The sequence below is a fragment of the Aethalodelphis obliquidens genome, unplaced genomic scaffold, assembly GCF_003676395.1.
Source record: "Aethalodelphis obliquidens isolate GAN/ISIS:26980383/991018 unplaced genomic scaffold, ASM367639v1 scaffold2, whole genome shotgun sequence".
Lineage (NCBI taxonomy): Eukaryota > Metazoa > Chordata > Mammalia > Artiodactyla > Delphinidae > Aethalodelphis > Aethalodelphis obliquidens.
In genome coordinates this window covers 33,814,084-33,827,877 of record NW_020837946.1, presented here as the reverse complement: position 1 = coordinate 33,827,877, position 13,794 = coordinate 33,814,084, and the positions used below count along the sequence as shown (strand labels likewise).

Genomic DNA, 13,794 nt, shown 5'->3' with positions numbered 1-13,794 from the left:
TCATATAGCATCTAATATTTGGGGATTGGCTTTTTTTCACTCAGCATAATTCTCTGGAAATTCATCCAGGTTGTTGTATGTATCAAAGTTCCTTTGTATCGTTGAGTATTATTCCATGGCATGGAGGTAGCACAGTTTATTTAGCTGTTCACCAATTAAAGAACAATTGTGTTGTTTCCACTTTTTGGCTACTATGAATAAGGCTGCTATAAATATTTGTGTTCACGGTGTTTTTGTGTGTGTGATCATAAGACTTAATCTTTCTGGGATAAATGCCCAAGAGTATAATTGTTGGGTTACATGGCAGTTGCATATTTAGTGTTTTGAGAAACTACCAAACTGTTTTCAGGAGTGGTTATAAAATTAAAAATTCCCATCAGCAATTTCACCAGCACTTAAGTTTATTACTGTTTTTTATTTTAGGTAAGAGACTTAGGTCAAGGTTTGGTTTTGTTTGCCCATGGATGTGCAATAGCTCCAGCACTACTTCTTGAAAAGGCTATCATTCCTCCATTAAATTGCTTTTGCATCATTGTCAAAAATCAGTTGGGCATACTTTTGTGGGTCTATTTCAGGAATATTCTGTTCCATTGATCTTTGTGTCTCTCTCTCCTCTAATACCACACTATCTTTACTCTTGATTACTGTAGCTTGATTACTGTAGCTAGTAGGCCTTAATTAGGTAAAGTGATTCCTCCCATTTTCTTCTTTTTAAAGATGATTTTAGCTATTCTAGGAGCTGTGCCTTTCTATACACATTTTAGAATGATCTTGTCTATATTTACAAAGAGCTGGTATTTAGATAGAAATTACATTAAATCTATAGGTCAATCTGGGGAGAACTGACATCTTTACTATGTTGTTTTCCAATTCATGAATATGGTATGTGTATTTATTTAGGTCCTTGACTTCTTCCATCAACATTTTGTGATTTTTATTATCTAGATCCTGTATATGCTTTGTTAGATTTAAAAGTATTTAGTTTTCTTTGGAGTTACTATAAATGTTATTGTGTTTAAAATTTTTGTTTCCACATGTTCATGTTAGTATGTAGAAATGCTGCTGATTTTTAAAAATTGAAGTATAGTTGATTTACAATGTTGTGTTAGTTTCAGGTGTATAGCAAAGTGATTCATTTGTGTGTGTGTGTGTGTGTGTGTGTGTGTATATTCTTTTTTAGATTCTTTTCCCTTATAGGTTATTACAAAATATTGAGTATAGTTCCCTGTGCTATATGGTAGAACCTTGTTGCTTATGTATTTTATGTATAGTACTGTGTATATGTTAATCCCAAATGCCTAATTTATCCCTCCCTCCACCTTCCCCTTTGGTAACTGTAAATTTGTTTTCTACGTCTGTGGATCTATTTCTGTTTTGTAAATAAGTTCATTTGTATCATTTTTTTTAGATTCCACATATAAGCAATATCATATATTTGTCCTTCTCAGCCTGCATTACTTCACTTAGTATGATAATCCCTAGGTCCATCCATGTTGCTGCAAATGGCATTATTTCATTCTTTTTTATGGCTGAGTGTTAAAATGCTGTTGATTTTTGCATTTGGAATTTTTATCCTTTAAACTGCTCAACTCACTAGTTCTAGTAGTTTTTTTTGTAGACTCCTTGCTATTTTACATAGATAACTTTTTCATCTGAAAATAGAGACAGTTTGATTTCTTCTTTTCTGATCTGTGTGACTTTTATTTCCCTTTCCTGCTCTATTACAATGGCTAAAACTTGCAGTATTATATTGAAAAAGAATAATAAGAGCAGACATACTTGCCTTGTTCCTGATCCTGGAAGGAAAGCCTTCAGTCTTTCACCATTAAGTATAATGTAATATGGAGGTCTTGTAGATGCTCTTTATCTAGTTGAGGAATTTACCCTCTAATACTACCTTGTTGAGAGTTTTATATCATGATTGGGTGTTGAATTTTGTGAAGAACTTTTTTTGTATCAATTGATATGATCATATGATTTTTCTCCTTTATTCTGTTGATATCATAGGTTACATGGACTGATTTTCAAATGCTGAACCAGCCTTGCACACCTGAAATACTTACCATTTGTCATTGTATATAGTTCTTTTTATACATTACAGTATTGGTGTGCTAATATTTGGTTGAAGATTTATGCATCTAAGTTCATGAGAGGTATTAGTCTGTAGTTTTCTTTTTTTGGTAATGTCTTTGTCTTGTTTTGGTATCAGAGTAATACTAGCTTCATAAAATGAGTTGGAAAGTGTTCCCTCCTCTTCTCTCTCAGAATAGGTTGTGTAAAATTAGTGGTTTTTTTTTTTTATAATGTTAGTAAAATTCTCCTGTGAAACCATCTGGGCCTGGACATTTCTCTTCCAGGAACTTTTAAATTACCAATTCAATTTCTTTAATGGCTACAGGACTATTCAGTTTAATTCATCTTGATTTAGTATGTGGTTTTCTGGACTTGGTCCATTTCTTCTAATTTATGAGCATAAAACTTTTTGTAGTATTTCCTTGTTATCTTTTTAATGGTTGCATATATGTATGTAGTGGTATATCAGGTTTCATTCCTGGTTTTGGTGATTTGCATCTTCTCTCTTTTTACCTTTGTCAGTCTTGTTAGAGGTTTAGCAATTTTATGGATTATTTTGAAGAACGAGCTTTGTTTCATTGATTTTTCTCTATTTTTTTTAAATTTTCAGTTTCACTGATTTCTGGGTTTTTTATTATAAATGCTTTATTTATTTATTTTTTAACATAGAGGAAGCTTGGTGGTGGATATGTAGCCATGTGGTGTTTTTATGACTGAGTTAAAGTTCAGGCTCTCTTTCTTATAGAATGTAAATGTGTACCAACACATGTATATGTAATTGTTATAAAATTAAGCTTAGTCACTAAAAGAAGATTTGCTGTCTGAACTTTCTTCTATATTTTTTTCACCTTCACCATCAGGCACTGGAGCATCTGGCCTCTCTAGAAGATCTGGGTCTAGTCCTTCCGATATCATTTTGTTTCTTACTGCCATCACTGGAATACCCACCCATTTTGAGTTATCTGGCATATCTTAGATCCTTGGCTACAGTTAAGATATTTTGTGGTGTTACTTCACTTTCCTGTGGTCCAGAGTCTTGTAAACTGTTCTGCTGTGATTGCTCTGAAGTGGTTTCAGAATGTGTTTCATTTGTGATCCTAGTGACACTTACAGGAGATACTTCAAACGTGACATCATCTAGCCCTGGGATAGATGACAAGTTTGCATCTAAAATATTGAGAGTTGTTTCAATTTGCTGGATACAAAGACAAAGGTCTGCCAGTTTCTCCTCACAAACTGTAGAAAATTGGTTGAGAAACTGTACACTGTGTACCACAAATTGGTTTAGAAATGCCACCGTTCTGTTCTGTTGAACAGCTGGCACCTTAGTCAGGTCTATGCCTGACCCCATGAGAGGAAGCCCATCCTCATCCATCTCCTCTCTGTTCTTTATTATTTCCTTCATTCATCTTTTTGGATTTATTTTGCTCCTTCTTTTTCTAAGCTCTTGAGGTGTGGGAGCTTAGCTTATTAATTTGAAAGTTTTCCTCTTCCAATGTATGCATTTAGTGCTATACATTTCTCTCAGTGCTGCTGTTTTAACTGTCTTATCAATTTTGATATATGTTCATTTTTATTCTATGTATTTTTTATTCCATTTGAGATCTCCTCTTTGACCCAGGGATTATTTAGAAGTGTGTTTTAAAATTTCCAAGTGTTTGGAGATTTTCCTGTTGTCTTTCTGTTATTGATTTCTCATTTGATTCGGTGTTCTGTATGCAAGACAAAGATGGCCTCCGTGTATTGCCACCCCACCCACCCCAGGTTGTTTACTTATTCACAGCAGGCTGAGACCCATTAGCTCAAAAGTCTGCCAGCACCAGACTAAAATTTCTACACATCCAATTATTTTAAACACAACCAAATAAGCAAATTTTTTTAACTATTTAGAGCCTGCCTGCTTTATATACTCAAGAAACTGTGCCCAGCATATACTAGCCATAGGTAAAATAAACCCTGGGGTTATAAAGACCCCAAGACTCTGCTGCCTTTTGGGGTTCCTGACCCAGAGACTCCCTTCCAGGCTGCTGAGTGAAATCACCTAGAGATGTAACCCTCTCTCTGATATCCCTCTCCTCTAGGAATTTCCTTGTCCTTCTCTCCCTCTGAGTATTGGCCTCTGTGCGGTAGCCTCTAGATGGTCTCATGCTGTGAGAAACTTCCCCCACATGCAAACCTGTCGAAGTGTCACTCAAATAAAGCTGTGTGTGCTACTGCCACCTCCTGGTCAAATGGTTTTCCTTGATCAGCCCCCAAATCCCTTGAACTCCCTATATTCCATTATGGTCAGACAGCACCACTTCATATAGTTTTAATTATTTTAAATGTGTTGAACTTGGTTTTATGGTCCAGGATGTGGCCTATCTTAGTGAATGTTCCATGGGCACTTGAAAACACTGTGTACTCTGCTATTGTTGGATAGAGTGTCAGTTAGATCCTGTTGGTTTATTGTGTTGTTAAGGTGTTCTATATTCTTGCTGATTTTCTGTCTAGTAGTTCTATATTTACTGAGTGAGGTGTTGACATCCCCAAATACACGGGTGGATTTTATTACCTCTTTCAGCTCTATCATGTAATGTCATGCTTTGTTACTTTAGTATTGTTATGTCTTCCTGGTGGAGTGACACTTGTATTATTATATAACATTCCTCTTTATCTCTAGTAATTTTCTTTGCAAGTAAGTCTATCTACTTTATTTGATATTAATATAACCCTTGTTGCATTTAATAATTTTTATATATATATATATATATGTAATTTTTTTTTTTTTTTTTTTTTGCGGTACGCGGGCCTCTCACTGTTGTGGCCTCTCCCGTTGCGGAGCACAGGCTCCGGACGCACAGGCTCAGCGGCCATGGCTCACGGGCCCAGCCGCTCCGCGGCACGTGGGATCTTCCCGGACCGGGACACGAACCCCTGTCCCCTGCATCAGCAGGTGGACTCTCAACCACTGCGCCACCAAGGAAGCCCCTTTTGGGGAGTTTTTAAATCACAGTTTCAATTTCAGTACTTGTGATCAGTCTGTCCAAATTTTCTATGTCTTCCCGATTCAGTCTTGCGAGACTGTATGTTTCTAAGAATTTGTCCATTTCTTCCAGGTTGTCCATTTTATTGGCATTTAGGTGCTTATAGTAGTCTCTTATGATCCTTTGTATTTCTGTGGTGTTCATTGTAACTTCTCCTTTTTCATTTCTAATTTTATTGATTTGAGCCCTCTCCCTTTGTTTCTTGATGAGTCTGGCTAAAGGTTTATCAATTTTGTTTATCTTTTCAAAGAACCAGCGTTTAGTTTCATTGATCTTTTCTATTGTTTTCTTCATCTCTATTTCAGTTATTTATGCTCTGATCTTTATGATTTCTTTCCTTCTACTAACTTTGGGACTGAACCTGGGGCCCTGGCAGTGACAGCAGTGAGTCCTAACCACCAGACTGCCAGGGAATTCCCTATTTTTTATTTTTTTAATTTAATTTTTATTTTTTAATGGGGGTGTAGTTGATTTACAATGTTGTGTTAATTTCAGGTGTATAGCAAAGTGATTTAGTTATACATATACATATATCCATTCTTTTTCAGATTCTTTTCCCATATAGCTTATTAAAGAATACTGAGGGCTTCCCTGGTGGTGCAGTGGTTGAGAGTCCACCTGCCAATGCAGGGGACATGGGTTCATGCCCTGGTCGAGGAAGATCCACATGCCGTGGAGCGGCCCGGCCTGTGAGCCATGGCCGCTGAGCCTGCACGTCCAGAGCCTGTGCTCCGCAACGGGAGAGGCCACAACAGTGAGAGGCCCGCGTACCGCAAAAAAAAAAAAAAAAAAAAAAATTGAGTAGAATTCCCTGTGCTGTACAGTAGTCCTTTTTGATTATCTACTTTATGTATAGTAGTGTGTATATGTTAATCCCAATCTCCTAATTTATCCCTCCTCCAGCTTTCCGCTATGGTAACCATAAATTTGTTTTCTATATCTGTGAGTCTGTTTCTGTTTTGTAAATAAGTTCATTTGTATCATCTTTTTAGATTCCACATATAAGTGATATCATATGATAGTTCTCTTTCTCTGTCTGACTTACGTAGTATGATAATCTCTAGGTCCATCCATGTTGCTGCAAATGGCATTATTTCATTCTTTTTTTAATGGCTGAGTAATATTCCATTGTATATATCTACCACATAAGTGGGTCTCTTGTAGACAGCATATATATGGGTCTTATTTTTGTATCCATTCAGCCAGTCTATATATTTTGGTTGGAGCATTTAATCCATTTACATTTAAGGTAATTATTGATATGTATATTCTTATTGCCATTTTGTTAATTGTTTAGGATTTGTTTTTGTAGGTCTTTTTTCTTCCCTTCCTCTTCTGTTCTCTTCTCTTGTCATTTGATGACTATCTTTAGAGTTGTGTTTGGATTGCTATTTCTTTTGTGTGTATCTATTGTACATTTTTGGTTTGCAATTACCATAAGGTTTTGGTATAACAGTCTGTATATATCCAAGATTGTTTTAAGTTGCTGGCCTCTTAATTTCAAATGCATTTCCAATATCCTACACTTGTACTCTCCTCTTCTCATGATTGCTGGTTTTGATAGCATATTTGTGTATGGATCATTTCCTACCTTTATTGCATGTTTGCCTTTACCAGTGAGCTTTCCCATTTGTAATTTTCTTGTTTCGAGTTGTGTCCTTTTATTTTCTGCCTAGAGAATTTCCTTTAGCATTTGTTGTAAAGCTGGTTTGGTGGTGCCGAATTCTCTTAGCTTTTGCTTGTGTGTAAAGCTTTAAACTCCTCTGTCAAACCTGAACGAGAGCCTTGCTGGTTAGAGTATTCTTGGTTGTAGGTTCTTCCCTTTCATCACTTTAAATACATTGTGCCACTCCCTTCTGGCCTGCAGTTTCTGCTGAAAAATCAGCTGATAACCATATGGGGATTCCCTTGTATATTATTTGTTGCTTTTCCCTTGTTGCTTTTAATATTTTACCTTTGTCTTTATTTTTTGTTAGTTTGATTAATAGTGTCTTGGTGTGTTCCTTCTTGGGTTTATCCTGTATGGAACTCTTACCCACTTCCTGGATTTGGGTGACTGTTTCCTTCCTCAGGTTAGGGAAGTTTTCAGGTAATACCTCTTCAAATATTTTCTCAGGTCCTTTCTCTCTCTCTTCTCCTTCTGGGAACCCTCTAATGCAAATATTAGTGTGCTTGATGTCGTCCCAGAACTGTTGTCTTAAACTGTCCTCATTTCTTTTTATTCTTTTTTCTTTCTTCTGTTTGGCAGCAGTGATTTCCACTACTCTGTCTTCCAGCTCACTGATCTGTTCTTCTGCCTCATTTAGTGTACTATTGATTAATTTTAGTGTATTTTCCTTTCAGTTATTGTATTCTTCAACTCTGTTTGGTTGTTCTTTATATTTCCTAATTCTTTGTTAAAAACTTCTAATTTCTCGCTCTGTGCATCCATTCTCCTCCCAAGTTCTTTAATCATCTTTATGATCATTACTCTGAACTCTATTTTGGTTAGATTGCCTATCTCCATGTCACTTAGTTCTTATTCTGGGGTTTTATCTTGTTCCTTCGTCTGAAATATATTCCTTTGTGTAAACTATTTGTATTTTTATGTATGTGGTAGGTTGGTTATGTTTCTCAACCTTGGAGAAGTGGCCCTCTGTAGGGGATGTCCTATGTGTCCCAGCAGTGAACTCCTCTCTCGTCACCCAAAGGCCAGGGGCCAGCTGGTCCCCGGGCAGTGTCCAGACTGAGTTTGTGGACTCCGTCTGCAGGCTGCAGGACTGTAGTTTTCTTGCTCCTAGTGTATGCCTCCTGGTGGGTGAGGCTTTTCTAGAGACTTGTGCAGGTTTCCTGCTGGGAGGGGTTGGTGACTGCTCCCTGGTGGGTGGGGCTGGGTCTTGGTCCTCCAGTGGGCAGGGTCATGTCTCAGGGCATATGTAGAGGCAGTTTTGGGTTTAGGAAGTCTTTAGGCAGCCTGTCTGCTGATGGGTGGGGCTGTGTTTGTTGTTTAGCCTGAGGCATCACAGCACTGGAGCCTGCAGGCTGTTGGCCGGGGCAGGTCTTGGTGCCAAAATGTCTGTCTCCAGAACTCATGCAAATGAATGCCCCCTGATATATCGACCACCAGTGTCTATATCCCCATGGTGGTCCACAGCTGCTCCCTGCCTCCCCAGAAGACCTCTAAGACCAGCAGGTAGGTCTGGCTCAGGCTCCTCTCATACTACTGTTTTTGCCCTTGTTCTCAGTGCATGTGAGATTTTGTGTGCACCCTTTAAGAGGGCAGTCTCTATTCCCCCTAATCCTGTGGAGCTCCTGCAATCAAGCCCCACTGGCCTTCAAAGCCAAATGCTCTGGGAGCTCCTCTCCCTGGTGCCAAACCCCTGGGCTGGGGGTCCTAACATGGGGCTCAGAACTCTCCTGTGGGAGAACCTCTGTAATATAATTATCTCCAGTTTGTGGGTCACCTACCTGGAGGGTATGGGGTTTGATTATATCTAGAGTCCGCCTCTCCTACCAGTCTCATTGTGGTTCCATCTTTATGTCTTTAGCTGTAGAGGGTCTTTTCTGGTAGGTTTTAATTTTTTCTTTTAATTAATTAATTAATTAGCTGTGCCAGGTCTTAGTTGCGGCATACAGGTTCTGCGCTGAGGCATGTGGGATCTTTAATTGTGGGATTCAGGATCTTTTAGTTGCAGCATGCAGGCTCTTAGTTGCGGCATGTGGGATCTAGTTCCCTGACCAGGGATCAAACCTGGGTCCCCTGCGTTGCGAGTGTGGAGTCTTAACCACTGGACCATAAGAGAAGTCCCCAGTCTTCTTCAACGATGGTTATTCTGCAGATTGTTGTGACTTTGGTGTGCTCATGAGAGGAGGTGAACTTTGGGCCCTTCTATTCTGCCATCTTAGTTGCTCTCTCTCAACTGTGTCTTTTAAATGGTGTATTTAGACCACTTATCATTTACTAAATTTCCATATCAGTTATCAATGACATGTTGGGACTTAAGTCTGCCATTTTGTTATTTATTTTCTGTTTGTTTCCTCTATTTCTCATTCCTTATTTTCTCTTTCCTTACTTTCCTGTGGGTTGTTTGAATATTTTTTAGGATTCCACGTTGGTTTATAGTTTTTCAGTACATTGTTTTGGGTTTTTTTGGTTTGTTTATTTATTTATTTATGGCTGTGTTGGGTCTTCGTTGCCATGCGCAGCCTTTCTCTAGCTGCAGTGAGCAGGGGCTACTCTTCGTTGCGGTGCGGCGGCTTCTCATTGAGGTGGCTTCTCTTGTTGCAGAGCATGGGCTCTAAGTGCAGAGGCTTCAGTAGTTGTGGCGCACGGGCTTAGTTGCTTCGTGGCATGTGGGATCTTCCCGGACCAGAGATCAAACCTGTGTCCCCTGCATTGGCAGGCAGATTCTTTTTTTTTCTTTTTTTAACATCTTTATTGGAGTATAATTGCTTTACAATGGTGTGTTAATTTCTGCTTTATAACAAAGTGAATCAGTTATACATATACATATGTTCCCATATCTCTTCCCTCTTGCGTCTCCCTCCCTCCCACCCTCCCTATCCCACCCCTCTAGGTGGTCACAAAGCACCGAGCTGATCTCCCTGTGCTATGCATCTGCTTCCCACTAGTTATCTATTTTACGTTTGGTAGTGTATATATGTCCATGCCACGCTCTCACTTTGTCACAGCTTACCCTTCCCCCTCCCCATATCTTCAAGTTCATTCCCTAGTAGGTCTGTGTCTTTAATCCTGTCTTACCCCTAGGTTCTTCATGACATTTTTTTTTTCTTAAATTCCATATATATGTGTTAGCATACGGTATTTGTCTTTCTCTTTCTGACTTACTTCACTCTGTATGACAGACTCTAGGTCCATCCACCTCACTACAAATAACTCAATTTCGTTTCTTTTTATGACTAATATTCCATCGTATATATGTGCCACATCTTCTTTATCCATTCATCTGCTGATGGACACTTAGGTTATTTCCATGTCCTGGCTATTGTAAATAGAGCTGCAATGAACATTTTGGTACACGACTCTTTTTGAATTATGGCTTTCAAAGGGTATATGCCCAGTAGTGGGATTGTTGGGTCGTATGGTAGTTCTATTTTTAGTTTTTTAAGGAACCCCCATACTGCTCTCCATAGTGGCTGTATCAGTTTACATTCCCACCAACAGTGCAAGAGGGTTCCCTTTTCTCCACACCCTCTCCAGCATTTATTGTTTGTAGATTTTTTGATGATGGCCATTCTGACTGGTGTGAGATGATATCTCATTGTAGGTTTTTTTTTTTTTTTTTTTTTTTGTGGTACGCGGGCCTCTCACTGTTGTGGCCTCTCCCGCTGTGGAGCACAGGCTCCGGACGCGCAGGCTCAGCGGCCATGGCTCACGGGCCCAGCCGATCTGCGGCATGTGGGATCTTCCTGGACCGGGGCACGAACCCGTGTCCCCTGCATCGGCAGGCGGACTCTCAACCACTGCGCCACCAGGGAAGCCCCTCGTTGTAGTTTTGATTTGCATTTCTCTAATGATTAATGATGTTGAGCATTCTTTCATGTGTTTGTTGGCAATCTGTATATCTTCTTTGAGAAATGTCTATTTAGGTCTTCTGCCCATTTTTGGATTGGGTTGTTTGTTTTTTTGATATTGGGCTGCATGAGCTGCTTGTACATTTTGGAGATGAATCCTTTGTCAGTTGCTTCACTTGCAAATATTTTCTCCCATTCTGAGGGTTGTCTTTTCGTCTTGTTTATGGTTTCCTTTGCTGTGCAAAAGCTTTTAAGTTTCATTAGGTCCCATTTGTTTATGTTTTATTTTTATTTCCATTTCTCTAGGAGGTGGATCAAAAAGGATCTTGCTGTGATTTATGTCATTGAGTGTTCTGCCTATGTTTTCCTCTAAGAGTTTGACAGTGTCTGGCCTTACATTTAGGTGTTTAATCCATTTTGAGTTTATTTTTGTGTATGGTGTTAGGGAGTGTTCCAATTTCATACTTTTACATGTACCTCTCTGGTTTTCCCAGCACCACTTATTGAAGAGCCTGTTTTTTCTCCACTGTATATTCTTGCCTCCTTTATCAAAGATAAGGTGACCTTTATCAAAGATAAGGTGTGTGGGTTTATCTCTGGGCTTTCTATCATGTTGCATTGATCTAGATTTCTGTTTTTGTGCCAGTACCATACTGTCTTGATTACTGTAGCTTTGTAGTATAGTCTGAAGTCAGGGAGCCTGATTCCTCTGGCTCCGTTTTTCTTTCTCAAGATTGCTTTGGCTATTCAGGGTCTTTTGTGTTTCCATACAAATGGTGAACTTTTTGTTCTAGTTCTGTGAAAAATGCCAGTGGTAGTTTCATAGGGATTGCGTTGACTCTGTAGATTGCTTTGGGTAGTAGAGTCATTTTCACAATGTTGATTCTTCCAATCCAAGAACATGGTATATCTCTCCATCTATTTGTATCATCTTTAATATCTTTCATCAGTGTCTTATAATTTTCTGCATACAGGTCTTTTGTCTCCTTAGGTAGGTTTATTCCTAGATATTTTATTCTTTTTTGTTGCAGTGGTAAATGGGAGTGTTTCCTTAATTTCACTTTCAGATTTTTCATCATTAGTGTATAGGAATGCCAGAGATTTCTGTGCATTAATTTTGTATCCTGCTACTTTACCAAATTCATTGATTAGCTCTAGTAGTTTTCTGGTAGCATCTTTAGGATTCTCTATGTATAGTATCATGTCATCTGGCAGGTGGATTCTTAACCACTGCGCCACCAGGGAAGTCCCAGTATATTGTTTTTTACAGTTTTCTTAGTGGTTGTGCTCGGTATTATAATATCTTCACTTAACTTATTACAATGTACTGGTATTGATATTTTACCCCTTTGAGTGTAGTATAGACATCTTACTTCCATTTAGGCACTTTAATCCTCCCTACTTTTAAAAAATAATTGTCTGTCTTAAGTATTTCCCCTACTTACATTTCACATTACAGCAGATGGTGTTATAACCTTTGCTTCACTCATCACATATTATTTAAAACTCTTGAGAATTAGGATAGTCTCCAATATTTGCCCATTCTGATGTTTCTTTCTTTCTGTAGTTCCAATCCTTTTTCTGTTATCATTTTCTTTCTTTTTAGAGAATTTCCTTTAGGCATTCATTAAGGGTATGTTTGCTACAAACAAATTCTCTTACTTTTCCTTTGTCTGAGAATGTCTTTATTTCCCCTTTACTTCTGAATTTTTGCTGGGTATATAATTTACAGTTGCCAGTTCTTTTCTTTTCATACATGAAAAATATTGTGCCACATCCTCTGGCTTCCATTATTTTAAATGAGAAAATCACTGTCATTCAAATAGGCATTCCCTGGTAGGTTTCTATTCCCTACAGTTTTCATTGTTTCTCTCTGGCTGCTTTCAAGAAATTTTTTCTTTAATTTTTAGAAGTGTAATGATGCCTTGCATTTCTCTGGGTTTATCCTCTTTGGGCTTTGCTCAGCTTCTTTAATCTATAGGTTTATGTTTTCCACCAATGTTGGGATGTTTTCAGCCATTATTTCTTTGAATAATTTCTCCTTCTCCTTCTTCTCTTTCTCCTCCTCCTCCCTCCCCTCTCTCCTTCTGGGATTCTAATAATATGAATATTAACTATTCTGTTACTGTTCCACAGATCCCAGAAATTCTGTTTATTTTTTTTCAGTCTATCTTCGTTCTGTTGTTCAGATTGGGTGAATTCTACTGATATTTTTTCAAGTTCACTATTTCTGTCCTCTGTCATTTCCACTCCACTACTGAGCCCAATCAATGAGATTTTAATTTTCGTTATTGTCTTTTTCAATTATATAATTTCCATTTGGTCTTTTTTATAACTTGTATTTCTCTGCTGATAATTTTTTGTTTTTTCATTTGTTTCAAGAGAATTTATGACTGATGATGAAGCATTTTTATGGTGGTTATTTAAATTTCTTTTAGATCATTTCAACATCTGACTCATCTTGGTGTTGGCATCTGTTCATTATCTTTTCTCATTGATGTTGTGGTTTTCCTAGTTCTTGGTATGACAAGTGATTTTCTTTTTTTTTAATATATAAATTTATTTATTTATTTTGGCTGCGTTGGGTCCTCATTGCTGTGCATGGGCTTTCTCTAGTTGCGGTGAGTGGGGGCTACTCTTTGTTGCGGTGTGCGGGCTTCTCATTGCGGTGGCTTCTCTTGTTGTGGAGCAAGGGCTCTAGGTGCGTGGGCTTCAGTAGTTGTGGATTGTGGGCTCTAGAGTGCAAGCTCAGTAGCTGTGGGGCACGGGCTTAGTTGCTCTGCGGCATGTGGGATCTTCCTGGACAAGGGCTCAAACCCGTGTCCCCTGTATTGGCAGGTGGATTCTTACCCAGTATGCCACCAAGGAAGCCCATGACAAGTGATTTTCAATCTTATTCTGGACACTTTGGATCTTATAAGACTCTGGATCTTTTGAAATATTTATTTTAGCAGGCAGTCACTCTGTTGAGATGTAGCATGGGGCCAGCCAGGTGGGTGTGCATGTTTGGTATCCCACTAGGCTCCCCTGACACCACCCCAGCAAAAATGGGGCAGTGACTCACACTACCTTGTTGCAAACAGGTGGGATGGACATTGAACACCTCCCCGCTGCCCAGTTGGCATCTTTCCAGTGAAAGTGGGGCAGCTACTTGAATCATCTCTTGCTTCCAAGTGTGGGT

The 13,794-nt window shown here is 38.7% G+C and overlaps 1 protein-coding gene, 1 long non-coding RNA gene and 1 pseudogene across 2 annotated transcripts in view; 1 reads left to right on the top strand and 2 right to left on the bottom strand.

Annotated features, from left to right (window-relative positions):
* CATSPERT (catsper channel auxiliary subunit tau) overlaps positions 1–13,794 on the bottom strand; it is a 130,710-nt gene that overhangs the window by 17,258 nt on the left and 99,658 nt on the right.
* Positions 1–13,794, top strand: part of LOC113629560 (uncharacterized) — a 53,981-nt gene that overhangs the window by 9,520 nt on the left and 30,667 nt on the right. The window lies entirely within an intron of this gene.
* On the bottom strand, positions 2,260–4,783 carry LOC113629548 (WASH complex subunit 3 pseudogene; annotated as a pseudogene).